This window comes from Amblyomma maculatum, chromosome 4 (assembly GCF_055883805.1).
Source record: "Amblyomma maculatum isolate TAMU_Amacu chromosome 4, ASM5588380v1, whole genome shotgun sequence".
Lineage (NCBI taxonomy): Eukaryota > Metazoa > Arthropoda > Arachnida > Ixodida > Ixodidae > Amblyomma > Amblyomma maculatum.
In genome coordinates this window covers 119,449,627-119,469,952 of record NC_139347.1, presented here as the reverse complement: position 1 = coordinate 119,469,952, position 20,326 = coordinate 119,449,627, and positions in this window count along the sequence as shown.

Sequence of the window (20,326 nt, the reverse complement as noted above, 5' to 3'; positions counted from 1 at the left end):
ATATTAATATGAAAGGGCACTGAACATGGGCTGAGGCTCTCCCTCAAGCCTTGTTCAGTGCACTTTCATTAGCCATCATCTTTATCTTGTTTTAGATTCCCATTTTAAGTAACTCAACGGATAGACGGCAAAACATAATCATTGAGAGCCATCACTTGCCAAACATAGAGTTGAATTTGCTTTGTGCAAATATTTTACGTACAGCTTATTATTTTGTAGTGGCGTTTAGCGCCGCGCGCTTTGGGGAAGAAATGAAGGACCAGACGCTCAGCAGCATGGAATAAACCAGTTTGCCTGCGGCTCTTGTCCAAGCAACATCTTCTGCACGGGGGCCGGGGCGGGGAGTGGCTTGCGGTCAGCGCGTAAAATAGTCAATTTAGTGAGTATGTATAACGGTAACCGTACGATGATGGCAGTGGTCCGACGGGGTCGATGTACATAGCTACAAAACTGGAAAACGGGAGTCCGGTGGCTGGAAACTTCCCAGAATAGTGTTAGTGTGACGCTGAATCTTGCACTGTTGACAGGTAAGGCACACCCGAGCCCAGTTGCGAAGGTTGGTGTTGAGGCCAGTCCAGACAAAACGCTCCGCAACGAGACGCTGAGAGGCACGGATACTGCATGTGGTTAAAAAGGCAGTGCAGATCGCTGGAACAGAGTTCGTAAAGGCGCAAGTTAAATAGAAAATGTTGAGAGAATAAATGCATAGATAATAAAACCAGAAAAGATCGCTGGATGAATATTTATTAGCTGCACATATAGTACAGTGGGATGGGAAAAATCTAGACAGAACTCTGTTACTCTTCTAGTGCTTCTACTGCGTTTAGGTTCCTAAGGTGCTCGCAAGTCCCAGGCTGGAGGAATCCGCTAAATTATTGGCAGCTTCAAGTTACTTCCAAGTCAGAATCTCTAGCCTTTTACGATCGGTTCTACGGACAACAGCTCGCATGAGCCTTTGTCGGTGTATATGCTTGAGAGACGTCCATGTTAACATATTTCGTTTCGCAGACGGCACCTGCACGTAAAGAAATACAATACGAAGAAATAATTTAAGACATTTTGAGAAGTATACAGGATAGCTAGACCATGCAAAACATCCAATTCCATTTAATTTCATTTATTTTCTCCTTAAGTTTAAAACGTTTAACATTCACTGAAAAATGCTGCAAAAAAAAGAAACAAAGATCAAAACATAACGAAAAAGCAGCAAAAAAAGTAAATAAAGCGAAAAATACATTGGCAATTCAGGAATAGATACAGGAGGAGTAACAGCAACGAAGCCAAAAAACGAGAGAGAGAGAGAGAGAGAGAGAGAGAGAGAGAGAGAGAAGCAGATAAGAAGACAGGAAGTGAAGTTTGATCAAGGAGAGTAACGTGTCACTCGGAGCGATGTTTTAGCTGTTCGCGTTGCTCTTTGAGTGCAAGTGGCTATGTTTTCTGGCAGGGAATTCTATAACACTATACTGCACGAGGAAAGAAGGAGCTATTCATTGCTAGCGTGCGGGCAGGAATGCGTGACAAAGACTGGTACTCTACCTGCTGGTACTCTGCCCAGCTTTCTGTGCCTTCTGTGCAAGGCTCGTCATCGCCGTACATTTGCTGCAGGCTGCGACAACATACGGCGCGCCTCATATGTGTCGCTTGTTGCGCTGAAAACATTAAGCATCCAGTTTAAAGTTTAGGGGAAACCTTCAAGCTGTATGGAGTAGATTTGCAATAAGGTAGTGGTTACTCATTCGCGCCCTCCTGTGGTGCCTCTAATCCCTAGTAGCGAAACTTTCCGGAGTGCTCCACTAAGGCGTTCCTCATAGCCCGAGTCGCTTTGGGACGTTAAGCCCCCTCATCAAACCAAACGCACTGACATCGCAATGAGCAATCAGTCTTTTATTATGAAGCAATTAGCTTGAATGGCATTTTGAAATGATAAAGGCGCGCCTTCTCCATAATCGCTTCTTTATTACTTCCTTATGTATAGTCTAAGAGGGGCCAGTGCTAAAGGCGACAAAGCACTTGACAATGGTCCCGACTTCCTTGCACAATATACACACACAGCCAAAATATAAAGAAGCTTAATAAGTTCGGTCCGACAGCCCAGCTGCGTTGCTATAGCGCCGTTATACGTCAGAAGTCGGCCGATGTCAGTGAAGAGGGAGCCGTCTATAGGCTGCAGGAATAAGGCATTTGCAAGAGTTCGTCCGTGGCTTGGACTGCATAGAACAGATCCTCTCTGTGCCCGGTTTTCGAACTATTTAATGCAGTCATGCTCACTAAATGATAGTGAAAGTTCGCAAACTTCTACTTCAACAGCCTATATGAATTCCAAACTTGAAAGGGCAGGACCTCGACATAACTGCATGCTTAAAAGCCAACAGTTTTCATTTGGATAGTTTCCCGCAGGGACTGAAGTTACACTAAAAAAACAAAAAAAAAAAAAAAAACAAGAAAACAACAACAACAACAAAGGAAACGTCAAAAGCTTGAGTCGCACTCAGACTTTCTTTAGACTACACCTGCCAAAATTGGTGTTTGCGCACCAGCAAGTATTGCAACGTTAGCAAGACTGCAGTCACGGCAACTTACTGCACAGATGCCTTGACCCTGAATAGAAATGCGGTCAAAGACAAAAAAAATTATGCATATGAAGTTAAAAGTGTGTGTTTTGGGAGCATGTTTTTTAAGGTAATGTGAGAACTACAGTAAATATCCCTAAATTAGGAGTTCCCTTTTTAGCTTCTGTGTTCATAAAGTCTTGGCATGGTCGGTAGAAGCTTATCTATGTGAAAAATAAAGGGCCATATTTACACCATGTTTTGCGACCAGGAAGATTGCAGGTAAAAATCTTTTTTTTTTTTTTTTTTTTCTGGTCAGAAGCTTCCTTTCAGCCCACACTGTTGACTTGAAAAAGGTGTAAGGATTAATTTATCTCATTATTACCCCATTTAATTAAATTACGAAAAAAAAAAGCCCCGTGTGGTGGTGCAACATTCGACTGCCGATCAAAAGGGTGGGATCGAACCTCGGCCGCGGCGGCAGCTTTGCGAGAGAGAGAGAGAGAGAGAGAGAGAGAGAGAGAGAGAGGGAGAGAGAGAGAGAGAGAAAGAGAGAGAAGACAGAGAGGTTAACCAGGAAAGCTTCCGGTTTGCTACCCTGCACTGGGGAAGGGGAATGAGGAGTTTAAAGGAGAAAGATAGAAGAGAATGATAGGAAAGGCGGCGAGGAGCACAGTCACAGTTTCTCAATCAAGTTTGTGTCTCTCATAAAACACATGTGCTTTGAAGGCTTTGCCGTTAGACGCCTTCTGTGGCCATGGGCCAAGGATTTTCTCCTCTGTGAAAGGACGGCTGTCAAGGTGGTCCAGAGTCGAACGCAGCGCATGTCTTTCGCTTGAAAAAGCAGGGCACTCGCATAGGAGATGCTGTGTGGTCTCTTCGCAGCCGCATCTTTCGCAGTTAGGGCTATGCAATTAGGGCGTGCTGTGCGATTAGAAGTGTGCACGGGCCGAAATTTTGAGCCCAAGCCCGGCCCGGACCGACTTGAATAAAGACTGAGCCCGGCCCGGCGCTTAAATTTAAGGCCTGGACCCGGATCAGCCCGCCATGCTAAATTGCAATTGAAGCGATAAAAAGAAGAAAATAATTTCAGGACGATAAGTTTATTCAAGATTTAAAATGTTGAGTTCTCATGTTTGAAAGGACAAATATGATGAGTATATAGCCCCGCCGGGGTGGTGCAGTGGTAAGACTCCCGACCACTGTACTGGAGTACCCGGGTTCGAACCCGACCTCGGCGGCTGCGTTTCGATGGAGGCGAAACGAAGAGGCGTCCGTGTGCTGTGCGATGTCAGCGCACGTTAAAGACCCCCAGGTGGTCGAAATTACTCCGTAGCCTCCACTACGGCTCCCCTTTCGCTCTTTCCACTTTCACTCCCACCTTCCTCCCTTCCCTTACGGCGTGGTTCAGGCGCCCACAGACACAAGTATGACAGATACTGCGCCTTTCCCTTCTTGTGAACCGATTATTATTATTGCTGAGTATATAGGGGCAGAGCACGTACGTAGAATTAACTTGTTGCGGAAAAAGCAAATTATCCACTGAATTTAAGCATTTGCGGCGCTTATGATTATTGAACCCGATAGAACTGAAGTTTCTTTCAGTGCTACAACTTAAGTTTTCGGTAAACAGCGTGTTTGCTTCTCCAAAAGTGCGTAAGCTCTAAACGTATATAAACAAGGGGCCGGTTTGATTTTATGGCCAAGTACTCTCGGTCGCCTGGCTCACCGTGTGCTTTTCAAGGAAGATTTTTGCAACAAGAGAAACATTAGGAAATTCTTGTACCGCAGATGCTTTGAGCTATGTGCGGCTTCAAACGAGGTCATGTCTAAGCAGGAGTAAGTCAAAATAGAGACGTGGGATAGGCGACAGCGTGACGCTAATTTTGAAACAGATACCTAAACTTAAGCTCCTGTGCTACCATAGCGGAGGTGTGAAACCCGAAACTAAATAGCCCACAAGCGGCCCCTCTGCTCAATCACTGATGGCTGCCAAAAATCAGTTCGCGGTAAGGAGGCGGGGAGGAAAGGCGAGTCGATTGCGGGAAAGAACTCGGAAGCTTTCGCGTGGGGAAGACACGGGAAAATGCTGTGTATTCTAGACGCTTATCGCATTTCACATCCGTATTCGCGCTTTCGAAGACGTTGCATGTGTTCGTGATCGGGGTGTCCGGCCCGGCCCGCCTGAGACAAATATATCTTGGCCCAGTTCGAGCTCGAGCGAAAGGGTTTCCAAGCGGCCCGAGCCCGTCACGTGGGTCGGGCCGTGTACGGGCTTTCGGGCCGGCCCGAGCCTGTGCACAGCTCTTTGTGCGATGTCAGTGCACCTCAAAGAGCCCCATGTAGTCAAATTTCCAGAGCCATCGGCTACGGCGTCCCTCATATATATGAGTCACTTTGGCACGTCAACCCCGCAAACCATATCTTGAGCTGTTGCTTCAGCTCGCCATTGAAAATTAATGGCATATGTTGCAACCAAAAAGTTTCTTTGTGCGATAAAGCATTCCGTAATTGTGAACAAACGAATTTTTTCCCCCAAAATGTTAATAAAGTTCTTTTTCTAAACGCGTTTTTTTCTTTCGGAAATCGCCAGACTGCATTGACGAGCGCAGACAGAACCTTCAAAAGGTTTCTTTGTGCGATAAAGCATTCCTTAATTGTGAACAAACGCATTTTTTTCCCAAAAAATGTTAATAAAGTGGTTTTTCTAAACGCGTTTTTTTCTTTCGGAAATCGCCAGACTGCATTGACGAGCGCAGACAGAACGTTAAACTGAAGAATCAGCTACACCTCAGTTATACCATTCCCATAAGTGTGTTCAAACAGTCTGTTACTATATTGGCATTTACCTCGAAACTATAATTAAAGGGATGTCCAAGTTGAATTTGCCTCAGAGTTTTTACATATACGTTAGGTAGAAGAAAGATCGATCGAAACAGTCCAAAATTGAAACTGGCACGCATAGAACGTCCGAGTGACAGGCTTGCTTTTCTCATGCTGACGAAATTTAGCGAGCTAACAGGTAGACAAAACCCGCTGCCAGAAAGCTCATCAATTACGAGCATACCTTAACAAAGTGGCCTGTGGTATTCAGCAGACTCGTAGGGTACAAGCAGAACACGATGAGGTATCGGCATGCGGTTCGATAGTTCAGTGAAAGCGAAGCTGCGCCGGAAATGGGAGGAGAGCGCGTGATGCATGGTCTGGATTGTTTCACATGACACCGCACGTCCGGCCCGCGTCAGCGTTCGCATCGGCTTCTGAGACGTATGTACCCGTACACTGTGGCTGCGAGCGCCTCTGAATCGCAGACAGCCGCCTGCTAGTATAGTTATCTAGAATGAATTTCCCTCGGTCCGGTCACGACATGTTTTGATGAGTAATGCTCCAAAAAGTAATGGGCTAGGAGGAAACGCTCAGCTGCAATGGGTCTCGTGTATTTTTTCGTGTTGATATGGACAGTGACCCACGGATATTTCCTGCAATTTTATGCGGATGACATTACTCTTTGGGTAACAAGAGGCAGTGACGCACATTTGGAAGAAACTCTACAGCACGCGGTGGATATTGTTGAGGAGCTAGCAGGGGAAGCAGGACTCTCGTGCTCTCAGCCCAAGTCCGAGATTTTTGTGCTGAGGGACAAGCCAAGAGGGATACATGCGATGCACTATGTGCCGCCACCGCCTTTAGAGGTCAAAGTGGGGGGCGTACCGGTCGCTGAGGTCCAAACGATCAGGATCCTGGGTATGTATCTGCAGACTGTCACAAACCCCCGCCTTTACGGTCACAAGAGGTGCGGGATCCTCTTTACGATTACTCGTCGTTCCTCTATGAGGGTTGTGAACACATTTAAAAGTTAGGCCGGTCAACCCGTGAAGCACGTGTGTCGGTGTGTGATTGAGGAATAAGTACAAATAGGTCACTTTCTTTTACAAACAATTGAAGGTTTATAAATAGCAGACCAAAATTACACTGATAATAATAGAGTACAATGAAAGAGAATACAACGCCACGACAAGATATTGATAAAGACGAAGAAATAAATGATAAGAGAAAAAAAAAATAACCCGACCATGAACAAAACACTGTGATAAAAATAAGAAGACTATAAAGATAATAAAGCAGGTATTTCAGATATTATAAGTATGAGCAAAAGTTACATAAGAACACAGCGTAAAATACTACTAAGTCAGGTCAAAAGTTAACAAAGCGAAAATAATGTTCGATTGAACAACAGTCCGAAGTTCTCACGTCTTTCTTGTTTGCTGAGGCGTCGAAGCTGTGTTGCTCGGTAGCGGCGGCCGTACAGGTGCAGAGGACGATGCGTCGATCGCGGGCCCGAAGAACACAATACGCTTTCGGAGCACCGCGGAGTGGCCGGAAGTTTGAATCTTCCCAAACGCACTGGTGAGGGCGTTCTGCTGTCGGTTATTTTATACCCTCGGCCGACTACGCAGCAGCCGCGTCAAGGACAGGCGGTCACTGCCCCATCGGCTTGTCGAATCTTGTCCAGAGGAGCGACGGAGTCCCGTGAATTTCGCTCTATATTCCAGCCATAAGCTCCCGCATCTTCCGCTGTATAATAGGTGAGGCAGCTTGTGACACTGCCCCCCACTGAAGAATATTGCCTCGGAATATTCTAGAACTCCACAAGCGCCGAGAACGATGTTATTACGCCCCTATAGAGGGGTGCAGTAGATTGGGTCCGTTCAGTGCACTGAAGATCATTCGTCACTCACTACCGTTCATGACGCGCACCATATACGCACTGATCTGAACCCGCACACACCACAACACTGTAGTTCTTCAGTCATGTCTTGCACACATGTCACAAGTCACGGATCACTGATAACAATCAAGTGCACATATATACAGGCACATCGTGTACGATTTTCATTACACAATCAACACAATGCAGCTATGCAGTAGTGCAAGCTTAACAACTATTCCAGCCGGCTCATGTAATCTGCTCCCAAGTTCTCGCTGCCTTTAATATACTCGACACGGAAGTTGTATTCCTGAAGCTTAATACTCCAGCGACTGTGTCTTCTTCTGCCGATATTACTGCACCGACAGCTGCAACAATGGTGTCGTCTTTCCGTTGCTGGTATCTCTTCAGCATATTGATGTGGAATATTTTTGTGGCATGGCCCAAATCCACTTCATAGTCGACATCGCCCCTGCGGCTGATGACAGAAAAGGGACCCTTCCATTGCATGAGCAGCTTATTGTGTTCTGTGGGAAGAAGAATAAGAACCTTCTCTCCCGGTTTGAGTGAGCGTTTGCGGCTCTTGATGTTGTAGTAGCGGCTGTAACGCTCTCCTGCGCGCTCTAGCTCTTCGTGGGCAAGTTTACAGGTATTTTCCAGTCTGTCCCGTAGAGCAAGCACATACTCGTACGTCGTTCGCAACTCGTTAGGGATGGTTGCATTCGTCCAAAGCTCTCTAAGTACAGCCAGGGGTCCACGCACATTTCGCCCATATAACAGTTCGAATGGGGAAAAGCCGAGGCTTTCTTGGGGCACTTCCCTGTATGCAAACAAAAGTGGAGCCAGGTAGCGATCCCAATCGGTTGGTCTCTCTTGACACATGCGCTTGAGCATTTGTTTAAGCGTGCCGTTAAACCGTTCGACTAGGCCGTTCGCTATCGGGTGGTAGGGAGAGGTATGCAGCTGTTTTACTGACAACAGACGGCTAACCTCCTTCATTACTTCGGACGTAAAATTCGTGCCCCTGTCACTGAGGACCTCTCTGGGCACTCCTACACGGGAAAACATTTCGACAAGTGCTTCGGCTACCCTTTCGGTCTCGACGCTAGGAAGTGCGACTGCATCAGGGTACCGAGTGGCATAGTCCACCATGGTCAGGATGTACCGATTGCCTTGAGCGGACTTCGGGTTGAGTGGACCAACGATGTCGATCGCCACCCTCTGAAACGGTGTCTCAATGACGGGCACTCGAACCAAAGGCGCTCGTGTGGTGTGACCCTTCGGAGTTGTGCGTTGGCACAGATCGCAAGAGGCAACGAACCGCTTAGCGTCAGCCTGCATTGCTGGCCAGAAGAATTCTGTCTGAAGCTTCAGTAGGGTTTTCTTCGCGCCTTGGTGGCCTCCCATCAACCCATCATGTGCCAGCTTGAGAATAGCTGATCTGTACTTTTGGGGCACAACAACTTGAGTGTACTCCCCGCCCGACTCGGCGACGTATTTCCTTTGAAGGACGCCGTTAGCAATGAAAAACTGGTGGCTACCCTTTCCTTTCTTCGCTTGCGGCGGGCCTACGCGATCGAAACACGAGCGTAGGGTCGCGTCATTCTCTTGCTCTTGAACCAACTCTTCGCGGCATACACTAGGGAGGCCTTGCAGGACTTTAAGCTTTTTCAGCGTTTTATCCCTGCACGCCTGCGCTCTAGTCACTACCGGACAAGCTTCAACGGCATCCGAAATGGGTGCGGGGCTCTCGGTGTCAGGCGCTAGCTCTTCAACTTTTACTGCAGTGGACTTCGTAGTCTCGCTTTCTGTTGTCTTGTGCCAGTTCGGATCGGGGTCGTCTGCTGGCCTAGCACCTTCCACATTTCCCAGCACCAAATCGTACAAGGGATTCTCCATACACTTAGCGAGAAGTCGTCCCTGAAAGTACGGGGTGTCGACATCGACCCAAGCTTCTGGGAGCATTAGGACTGAGCGGTCAAGTAGGTAAACTGGAGACTTCGTATCGGTGATATCTTCTTTCCGTACCAAGTCCTTTCTTACCACCACCGTGTTGCAGCCTGTGTCTCTCAGGACTCGGACTGTCTGGCCTCCGATCATGCCGGCTACGACAGGTAAGCATTCCCTGACGGCGCATTCTTTACTGGTGAACCCAGCGTTGATGACGGGGATCTTCCCTCCATCCTTAAGTTCGAGGTATCCGTTCTCAACACATACTGCAGCGGACTCCCGATTTTCTTCTCTCTGTTTCGGGGCCCCATTTGCCCAGCATCTCCAGCTTGGATGACCTGGTTTTCCGCATTTGTGGCATTTCTTGGGCGGTCCCGATCCGTCGGATGGGGCGGCCCGGCAATTTTCGGGGCGGTGTCCCGTGCGTGAACAAATAAAACATTTCTTTTCATCGCTGCTCTTCGCATCCGATGATTGAAGCAAAGTTTCCCTTCTCTCGGTCGTCTTGGAGACGGCGTTTTCTGCCTTATTCTTCGGGGTGCTTCGCTTTCCGAAGTTTGACCAGCCGTGGGCCTCCATATACTTTTCTGCCCTTGCTACTGTTTCAGAGAAGGATGTGTCCTTCTTTTCTTTCAAAAACATTTGTAGCGGAGTGGCGCAGTTAGAAAGGAACTGTTCCTTTAGAATCAGGTCAAAGAGATCTGCGTACTCTTTCTTTGTGTCCGACAGCTCTATCCATCTGTCTAGGAAGTTCTGAAGACGCGTCACGAACTGTGAACACGTTTCCTCGTTCCGGGGACTAGCAGACCTGAATTTTTCTCTGAACCCTTCCTCTGTCATACGGAAGCGAATCATGAGTGCCTGCCGGAGCTTGTTGTAGTCCAAGCACTCGGACGCAGACATGCGACTAAAAACGCTGAGCGCTTCGCCGCTTAAACATAGACTAAGGGCTGTAGCCCACTGGTCGCGAGGCCAATTCTGACTCTCAGCGACGCGCTCGAAACGCATGAGGTAAGCGTCAAGGTCGTCCCTGCCCTCATTAAAAACCGGCATCAGCTTGTGCGGGCTTATGCGTTCGGGCCGAGCAGCTTGACTCTCCCCCGTTTCTGACCTTGTCTCTCCGGTGCTGTTAGCGTCAGTTGCCGGATTATTAGGTAGGTCTCGTCGGAGTATCAGTAACTCCTTTTCTTTTTCCATCTCCGCCATCCGTAACTCCTTTTCTTTCTCCATCTCCGCCATCCGGAGTTTAGATTCTAGTTCTGCCTCCTCTTTCCGCCGCGTACGTTCCTCATTGCGTTCTTCTCTGCGACGAGCTCGCTCCTGATCTACCCATTTGAGCAGCTCTTGACCCTCAAAGCCAAAAGTTCGGCCATACTCAACAAGCCGTTCTAACTCTGCATCAGCCATGTTAGGTGGAAAGCGTTATGCAGTGCTAGGATACAACACTAAAAAAATTGCACCTACTCCTCTCTCCCTCACCGACACTTGGTTGACCAGTCCTGTTCGCGGACGCCAATTATGTCACAAACCCCCGCCTTTACGGTCACAAGAGGTGCGGGATCCTCTTTACGATTACTCGTCGTTCCTCTATGAGGGTTGTGAACACATTTAAAAGTTAGGCCGGTCAACCGGTGAAGCACGTGTGTCGGTGTGTGATTGAGGAATAAGTACAAATAGGTCACTTTCTTTTACAAACAATTGAAGGTTTATAAATAGCAGACCAAAATTACACTGATAATAATAGAGTACAATGAAAGAGAATACAACGCCACGACAAGATATTGATAAAGACGAAGAAATAAATGATAAGAGAAAAAAAAAATAACCCGACCATGAACAAAACACTGTGATAAAAATAAGAAGACTATAAAGATAATAAAGCAGGTATTTCAGATATTATAAGTATGAGCAAAAGTTACATAAGAACACAGCGTAAAATACTACTAAGTCAGGTCAAAAGTTAACAAAGCGAAAATAATGTTCGATTGAACAACAGTCCGAAGTTCTCACGTCTTTCTTGTTTGCTGAGGCGTCGAAGCTGTGTTGCTCGGTAGCGGCGGCCGTACAGGTGCAGAGGACGATGCGTCGATCGCGGGCCCGAAGAACACAATACGCTTTCGGAGCACCGCGGAGTGGCCGGAAGTTTGAATCTTCCCAAACGCACTGGTGAGGGCGTTCTGCTGTCGGTTATTTTATACCCTCGGCCGACTACGCAGCAGCCGCGTCAAGGACAGGCGGTCACTGCCCCATCGGCTTGTCGAATCTTGTCCAGAGGAGCGACGGAGTCCCGTGAATTTCGCTCTATATTCCAGCCATAAGCTCCCGCATCTTCCGCTGTATAATAGGTGAGGCAGCTTGTGACACAGACTAACAGGAAGAATAGCGAGTCCTTGAAAAGGCTTAAAAATACGGTCAATGCTACCGTGAGGCTAATCAGGAGAATCGCCAATCGTAAGAGAGGTGTTAAGGAAAAGGGCTTGTGTAAGCTGGTGCAGGCGTTTGTGCTCAGTAGAATAGTGTATGCGACGCCTTATTTGAAGTTGGACGCGACGGAAAAAGGCAAGGTGGAGGCTATGGTTAGGCAGGCGTATAAACCGGCCCTTGGGTTGCCTCACAATGCGTCTACCGAAAGGCTGCTGGGATTAGGGGTGCACAACACCCTAGAAGAACTACGGGAGGCGCACTTGGTGATGCAGCTCGGTAGGCTTTCAAAAACAAAAGCAGGAAGGGACATATTGGAAAGGATCGGCATTGGAGTTGACGCTCCAGCTGGTGACACTAAAATTCAGATTAGGCGGGAAATGCACAAGGGCTTGTACATAAAACCTTTGCCCAAGAACATGCATCCAATACATCACGAGGACCGCAGGAAGGCAAGAGCCAAAGCTTTACATGTTAAGTACGGGAAGTACAACGGGGCAGTCTATGTAGATGTCGCCGAGTATAAGGACAAGGACGCATTTGCAATTGCGGTGGTGGACGGGCGGGGACGCTTGATCGCCTCCGGATCAGTCAAAACCCGCTCCCCAGAAACTGCAGAGGAAGCGGCGATAGCACTAGCTATTACTAGTAGTAATGCTGACTTGATCTTCAGCGATTCGAAAACAGCCATCCGAAATTTGGCGAGGGGAAGAATATCTGTCACAGCGGCGCGATTGCTGAATCGGGCCACGGGGCGAGGGACTACGGAGGCGGAAATTGTCTGGGTACCAGCACACTCTGGGAATCCTGGGAACGAGACGGCTCACATGAATGCTCGAGGTTTCGTCAGCCGAGTAGGTGAGCCGGACGTTCCGGGAAGGTCCACGAGAGATGGGCTGGTATCCTTTCATGACATTACTAATCATTTCAAACTTGAGCGGAGGATTTACCCACCCCCGGACAAGCAATTGGTGAAGGCGCAGGAATGCGTCTGGCGACGATTGCAGACTAGATGTTTCTTCAACCCGTACGTGTTGAGCAAAATCTACCCGGACATTCAGCCGGACTGCAAATGGTGTCAGGAATTGGCAACCTATATGACCACATATTATGGAGCTGTAGCATAGCACCGCCACCGGCGGATATTATGCGTGATCCTTCCCTCGAGCAGTGGGAGGCCGTGTTGGCCAGCTCAGACCCGGTCGTCCAGACCAGGGCCGTGGAGTGGGCCACCCAGGTCGCTGTCAGCCATGGGTTGATGGCCATCTAACACGGAATCATCCATACATGCTCTCTGACGAAAATAAAGTTTTTCCATCCATCCATCCTGCAATTTGAGTGTAGGCCAGTCGAAGGACGCAATTAAAAACGTCTAAATGGCTCACAAATGACACCAGTGATGACCATTCCCTTTTGTGGTTACATGCTTTGCAGTTAACCGTTGCTGAGGCGATGCGCATTCATTTATGCATAGGTTCCACCTCACTAGACATATATAGCGAAATTTCCGGAAATTTCGACCGCTGGCAACGGTTGGGTCATCATCGCGGTTGACTATGCACGTGACGAGGTATGCAGAAACCGCTGCCCTTCCATCTGTCACAGCGTCAAACGTATCATCATCATCATTCATTTTGCAACGATTCGTTCTTCGCCATGGCACACCTCGTGAACTACTCAGTTTTTGAAATCTTACTTGCTGAAAGCCTTACAGTGCTTGAAGAATAATTTCCCAGCTTTTTGAATAATTCAGCTTTTCCAGATAGCAGCGTTTTGACCGGCATAACCTCTCGACACGAGGCGACAGTTGCAACATTTTGTCGTAATCGAAGGAAGACGAACATTTTTGTACTACTCTTGAGAGGAAACAAGCACTGGTTGGTTGGTTGGTTCATAGGAAGGGAAAGGCGCAGTATCTGTCACACTTGCTCTGTGGACACCTGAACCGCGCCGTAAGGGAAGGGATGAAGGTGGGAGTGAAAGTGGATAGAGAGAAAGGGGGGCCGTAGTGGAGGGCTACGGATTAATTTCGACCACCTGGGGATCTTTAACGTGCGCTGACATCGCACAGCACACGGACGCCACTTCGTTTCGCCTCCATCGAAACGCAGCCGCCGAGGCCGGGATTCGATCCCGGGAACTCCGGCACAGTAGTCGGGCGTCTTACCACTGCACCACCCCGGCGGGGCGAAACAAGCACTGTATGCGAAAATTAACAATATTTTTGAAGAAACAAACGTTATAAATTGCACCCACATCACCTTTTGAAATGAGCTGAAGGTTATTGTGATGAGAAGGTTGTGTCATCAACGCGTGTTGATCAAGCAGTGAAAAAATAAACATTGCCCTGTTTCTGGGGTACCTTCTACAATGTAAAGCTATCACGAATAATTTTAGAGAGAAAAGCCCCACCATATAGCAATAGTCTTTTCGGAAGCGCCGCAACTTTTTCCTGCGATGAAACTTCCTCTCTTAAAAACTGGGAACAGACCCTGGCGCAATATTAACACATACAAAAGAGAGAGACAAGGGGACAACGGACAGGCGCGATTTCCTCGGGGCATGTAATTACGCAAGTTTGTAAGCATTCACTGTGGAAAAAGGAAAATCGCTACAAACCCTTGTCCGTGTTCGTAGCGCATTTTTATTATTTATTTTGTCTTTTTCACGATGAAACTCTCTTTCGGATTATAAGGACGGATTTAAGGACCGTTGGGATTAAACCCGCATGATGGGTAGCTGGGGCCAGTTGGCGATAAAATGTAGTAAAGATTACACAGTCAGAGCTCACCCCACGTCCCTTTTTTTGCGTCTTAGTTTTTCTAATCTGTGTAACCCTTTCCGCCCCGTAGTGGAGAGCCGGGCTCTGTAGCGCAATCTTGGCTTGGCGCCGAGGAGGCGCCAGCTACAACAATGCGGCCTCGGAGCCAAAGACCACGCGGTTGCTGCGACAGCGCGCCGCTCCCGTGAAACCCTCGCTGGTCGCCGTCGAGGTGGGGAAAGGGCTGCTGCCATCTTGTGCGGCCGTCGTAACGCCAGCGGCGCCTCTCTGCAAAAAGAAGGGGGCAGTGGGGGGTGGGGGGGGGGGGTTCGAAAGGGGCGGCCGGAGGGGCAGGTGGAACCTTCACGAAGGACGGTGGCGAGGAGAATGCAGCGGCGTCCGGCTGCTTCTCTCGCTACTTTTCCAGGAAAGAAAGCAGACACCAGCAGCGAGCACGCATCCCAGAAAGAAAAATTCAAGCAAAACCATTAGCCTCTCACGGCACTCTCCCTTCAACAGGTGGAGCGTAGCGGGCGCCGGGAACAAGAACCGAAGAGGGAAGGGAAACAGAGGAGAGGGGACCACTACAGAAAAAAAGAAGAACGGGAAAGAATGCACATGGCGGGAGAAAGGCGAGCCGAGCGGGCAGGGAGGGGTACGAGGCGGTCGGAGAATGAAAGGCACGGAAGCGGGGGCGAGGAGGCCATGCAAAGCGACCAGCTCCGGAGTGGCGCTCACGCACCACAAAAGCAAGAAAAAGAGCCCAGGAATGGCGGCGAGCGAGTTGGAGTTGGAACGACCTGTACCAAAGAGGAGGCCACAGTGCTTACGGCCCAGAATGGAAATGGGGGAGGGGGTCGAGAGGAGTAGAAAAAAAAAGAAAAAGAAAGGTCGAGGGCTTATGGTGAAAACGTTTGAAAATCCACGGCTTTTCGTAGAACGGGGCACGAGCGGAGTGGCCTTGGCAGAGAAGGGAACGAAATGGCGAGAGAAAAATACCGCGCCGCGTCGGAGAATACGGTGCGGGGAAAGGGCGGCAACGAACCCTCTACAGAAGCGGCGGGCGTTGCAAGTGCGCGCCGACACTGTTCCGCGGAGAGCGTTTCCCGCCAAAAATGCAAGCGGACGTACGGCGGAGTTCTCGCGGGTGCCTGGCCGTCGGCGCTGACCGCCGCCCGTCATTTTTACGACCTTTTTCGGCACGACGTTGAGCGCCCTGTCATCGCACGGCCATTCGATGGGTGATTCGGCGACGCAGTCATCGCTCCGGCTTTCGGAGCTCCCTTTGTCACGCGAGGTTGTTAGGACACTGTGCGACAAAGAAACTGCTGTAGCACGTGGTAACAGAGTTGTAATGCAGTTCTGTAGGTGAGGTCAATACTTAGCCTCTTCTCTATTCAAGGGGAGATCGCCATATTCGCAGGTTCCACCAGGTAGACAAAGGTTGACGCTTCGTGCGTTCACTTATCCTGAAGAACTGCCAACATGCAGGCTGCCAGCGTGACGCAAATAGCTTCGATTGAAGCTTCTGTGGTTTATTTAAAGATTTACTCAAAGTTTATTTACGCAAGGCTCATTTAATGGTTCGGAACCACGGACAAAAACTCGGCATTTTAGCTGCCCAGAATAAAACGTTCACAAAACGATCCATTGGCATGTTCTTTTGTCTTTTTTTTTCTTTTTTTGTGCAAGGAATTTATCTAATATTTAAAGAGTTTTATTCTAAAACCTGCGAGAGGGTCGTCGGTGGCGTCTGCATGCGGATTGTACAACGATGCGCACATTATTATCTGTAATATTTAAAACGCCAAAAACGTAACTGAAACACGATCGACAAAATAATATCACAGGCAAGAAAAGTTTAATCCCGAAGGTGCGCAGATTGGCCTTAAGTTTTTTATTTTTTCTGTTGGCATGTCAGTTCTCTACGAGTTTTCTTTTATCCGTGATAATGCTCAATAATTAGGCGATGGATTACTATAATAGCAAATCTGCCTTAATATTTCGGAGTTTGAATATCAAGATAACATTGTAAAGGTGAAGACTGTCAACTAAGGTGAGCCAATTTTCATACATTCAAAGTGGCTCGAAATATCCCAAGTTAAAAATTTACATTCGAAATTTCGGTCAGATAGCTTTCCCGCATTGCATAATTATGAAATGGCATCACTGCGCCGGCCATCTTCTCTGACAATTATGGCGTCTACATTTCATGAATAAAAATATCGAGCGCGTCCGTTTTGTGAATGTGTAATGCGAGAAAGCCGACTCAAAGCTTTCGATATCTCGTACCACCATTGCCGGATAAAAAAAAAAAGAACACATTTCGCGCTGGCAGTGTTCAATTTCGCAATAATTTGAATTAATTCGTTGTAAAATTACTGAGCTGCATTATGTAGAGTATGTGAACCAAACTTGGGCTGTCAGTCTTCTGACGTGTTAGCGAAAAGTAATGCACGTGAAAGGCATATGCACGCAATATTTGCTTTTGGCGATGCATATAAAAGCCGCGAACAATTATATTCCGTTAGACAATAAGTGAGAGAAGAAACTTGGAAACGCGGTCGATATTATTCTGTCGGGGACTGTCCGCCGTAGACTGCATCGAGGTGTCCCTCACAGTTTTTAAACCAAAGATCAATAAGTGTTCGAACACATGCTAGTAGTTTGTAGACATGTAGGGTTTGGACACTTGCACGCGAGAGAAGCGAACTTGTTCGCTTTTTTTTTGTTGTTGTGAATAATATGCAAAGCTCCTCATATCCTTCCTTGCTATCTCTCCTCTATGTAATTCTCACTATCCTCTCCCCATCCCTTTTCTTTCCCGCCGGCCACAGTGAGCTCAGCACGGCTGGCTACATTCTTTTCCTTCCTTTTTGGTTATTGTTTTAATAAATCACCACCTCCACTACTACTGCCACTGCTTCACAGCCATCTTGGAGGCGGTGTACAACGGTGAGCACAATCTTGTTGCTGCGGGCAAAGATTACTTTGTAGTCTGGCGTAATCGAAATGACTTCAATTCTTTCACTTTGCGTACTATCAAGTCAGAACGAGCGAACTCCTCCACTTCATTTGCTTGTTCTCAATGTGAAATGGTCAATAATTTACGAAGACAGAAGAGTAACTTCGATTCATGTATCAGTGAACTTTAAAGCGGTCAACTAAATTTGCACTAGGGTAGAAAAATTTAGGAGGACAGTTAAGCTCCACCGGTGTGGATATGAAGCGATAGCATTTCACACACACGGATCGATGCTTTCACTGTTTATTTCATTATTTTCTTTTTGCTCAGAAAAATTTATACGCCGATACTAAATAGCAAACATTGCTGTTCTATTTTGAGCAGTTCGACAACTTTGAACGCATTTTTCATTTTAAAAATAATTTAATTTAAATAATTGATCAATTAAACGCTCTAAATTTTCTTAATTAGAATCATCAAACACTGGATTTTCATTTTGACAACATTAAAACCTCCTTTTCCAATTTTCTCAGCTTTTAATTTCTTCAGTTCATTAATTAATTACAATGATTTTTATTAATTCGCCATCGCTTGTCATGGAGCAATCAGTCATCAATCCCTAGAACCACAAATTACTACCATACATTTTTTGTTTTGCGCAGCCCCGGCTATTTCCGAAAATTCCGACTCACGTAGGCGACTGTATGAGCTACGAGCGCTAACAAGAAATGAGGCATGTTTTGAACATCATTGCCCACATAATTCGGAGTGTCGTTACTATCACTTATATCGACAGGTTAAGTTCCGTGAACCAGCGGCTGATGTGACTTTTTGAATTTTCGGGAATGTGCTTGCCTTCTCAGTAGTTGCAAGCCTAGCATATTCCTTCTCCCGACTACATAATTGCATTGTAATGAAGCCAACTTACAAAAACAAAAGTTGTTACATTATAAGTAATTAATTTTAAAGGCATGCCTTGAGTATAACATTTTTGAAATGCGGCGAATATTTTCTGGTCCGTAAAATGAACAGGTAAGGTAAAAAAAAAAATACGGTAATTTGACAATCCGGCTTTTTACAGACCCCTAAGAAACGGCGCTTTTTTTTTTTTCTCGGTATGTTGGCTTCATTGCAGTACATCTCTGTAGTTAGGAGAGAGGGTACACCAGGCCCACAACTCCCGCGAACGACCTAATTTTATCGAAATCTCCTTTCATTTAGTAGCCACACAGATCCCTATTCTGGGCCAGTGGTGATATTTACAAAGTAGTCTACATAATGTTAACAAAGAATGGAGTCCCATCGATTTGCTTTAACATATCTCGGGTTACAAATTAACCACAAAAGAAATAAAATGTTGGTTTGCTTTGTTGGGCCGCATGTTCACAGAAGGGATCCAAGACAGCACGTTTCAAGCGAAACATTCGTACGTATATCGTTTCTCCCCCTTTTCGGCTATTTATACAGTCAGCCGAATAAGACCCTTTGGGGCGCCTGACAGCCGTTTCGCTCTAAGTGGAACTCACTGAAGATCGGTTGCAATGCGATTTGAAACATTTCTCTGAAGTGACAGTGCCGGAAACGAGAGGCCTTCAAAATTCGTGTGCATTTCATCGGCTACGAGAAAATGGGCAGTTATTCGAAATCGACTAGCTTAGAACGCTGCCAGCAGTTTTGGAGGAGAAGACTGAAGTGGTTGGAATTTTTGGTTACAGCGATGCACTAAAGCTCTCCCCTTGACATAAGTTCCGGTCGTTCTTGTTAGATGTAATCAAGTAGTTAGCTGCATCCTCCTGAAGGCTGCTGTCCCCGAGCTTGACGTGATGACGTTAGCGCCGACATGAAGGATCAACGTTGCTGCTTTGCAGAACAAAAAATCTAGAAGCGCATGTACATGCAATAATCGATGATGGTCCCGCTGCTGCAAAAAGACTGATGTTTCGTCGGGCGCGTCAAACTGACCAAAGAAATGTTCCGTCCATGAAGCACCAGCGATGGTAGTGCACGCCTCAGAAAGGCCAAACGATAAATTCTGTGCGGCCGCCTGGGACCTATCGACTTGGATATCACAGTGAAATAATATCTTTGCAAATTAAACATTGAAAACACAACCCTGGAAACGGTTCATTCTGACCTTTCGGTCGTGGCTTGTCGACTTGTAGATTCTGGTAAGAAATGTCCCTTGGACGCATCATCGCTCACTTCTGTACTTTATAAAACCAGCCAACCTTTTTCCATTCATTTAATCATTTATTCATCCTTCATCTCATACCCTACCGATGCCCTGAGGCAATAAATATCGATTAAAAAAAATGTCAGTTCAAATGTAAAGTAAAAAACATTACAGGGAACCTACGTACTTCGTTAATTTGTTTTTTCTTTCATGTTTGCAATAGGTTGCATCTATTTCCCAGAACTTGTAAACAGAATAAGCCTGGTCGACGTATTAGTTATGATATCAGCAGGGCGACGACAGTGTTGTCACGTCATCTTGACAGGCTCATTAGTAACATTTCGCCCGTATTCCTGTCTTTAATAGCGACACCGTTTCCCGGTCTGATATAATCGACGTTGTTGCCATCCCTGGAGGTTCTTTCTTTGGTATGCTCGACATTACTCCTCCCCACACGAACATTCAATTCAATTAGTTTTAGTTCGACCTCAATTTATTTCACATTTACCGTATACAATATTCCAAAACACGTTATGGACCCATAGTTATGCCATAGCCGTTGGCCGCGGTTGCCAGCGCCTGCAGCTCACGTTGAAAAGAAATTTTCGATACTTGTGCTTCACTGCTCAACCCGGTATTACAGCCTAACTGATTTCTGGGTTGCCGAAAAATACTAGTACAAAATGTAAAAAAAATGGGGTTATCACGTGACTGCAAGACTGCACGCGGACCCCAGTCGCGGTCCCAGATGTTTATGTTAAAAAAGGTGGTGTTACATAAAGGTGGCAGCAGACAAATA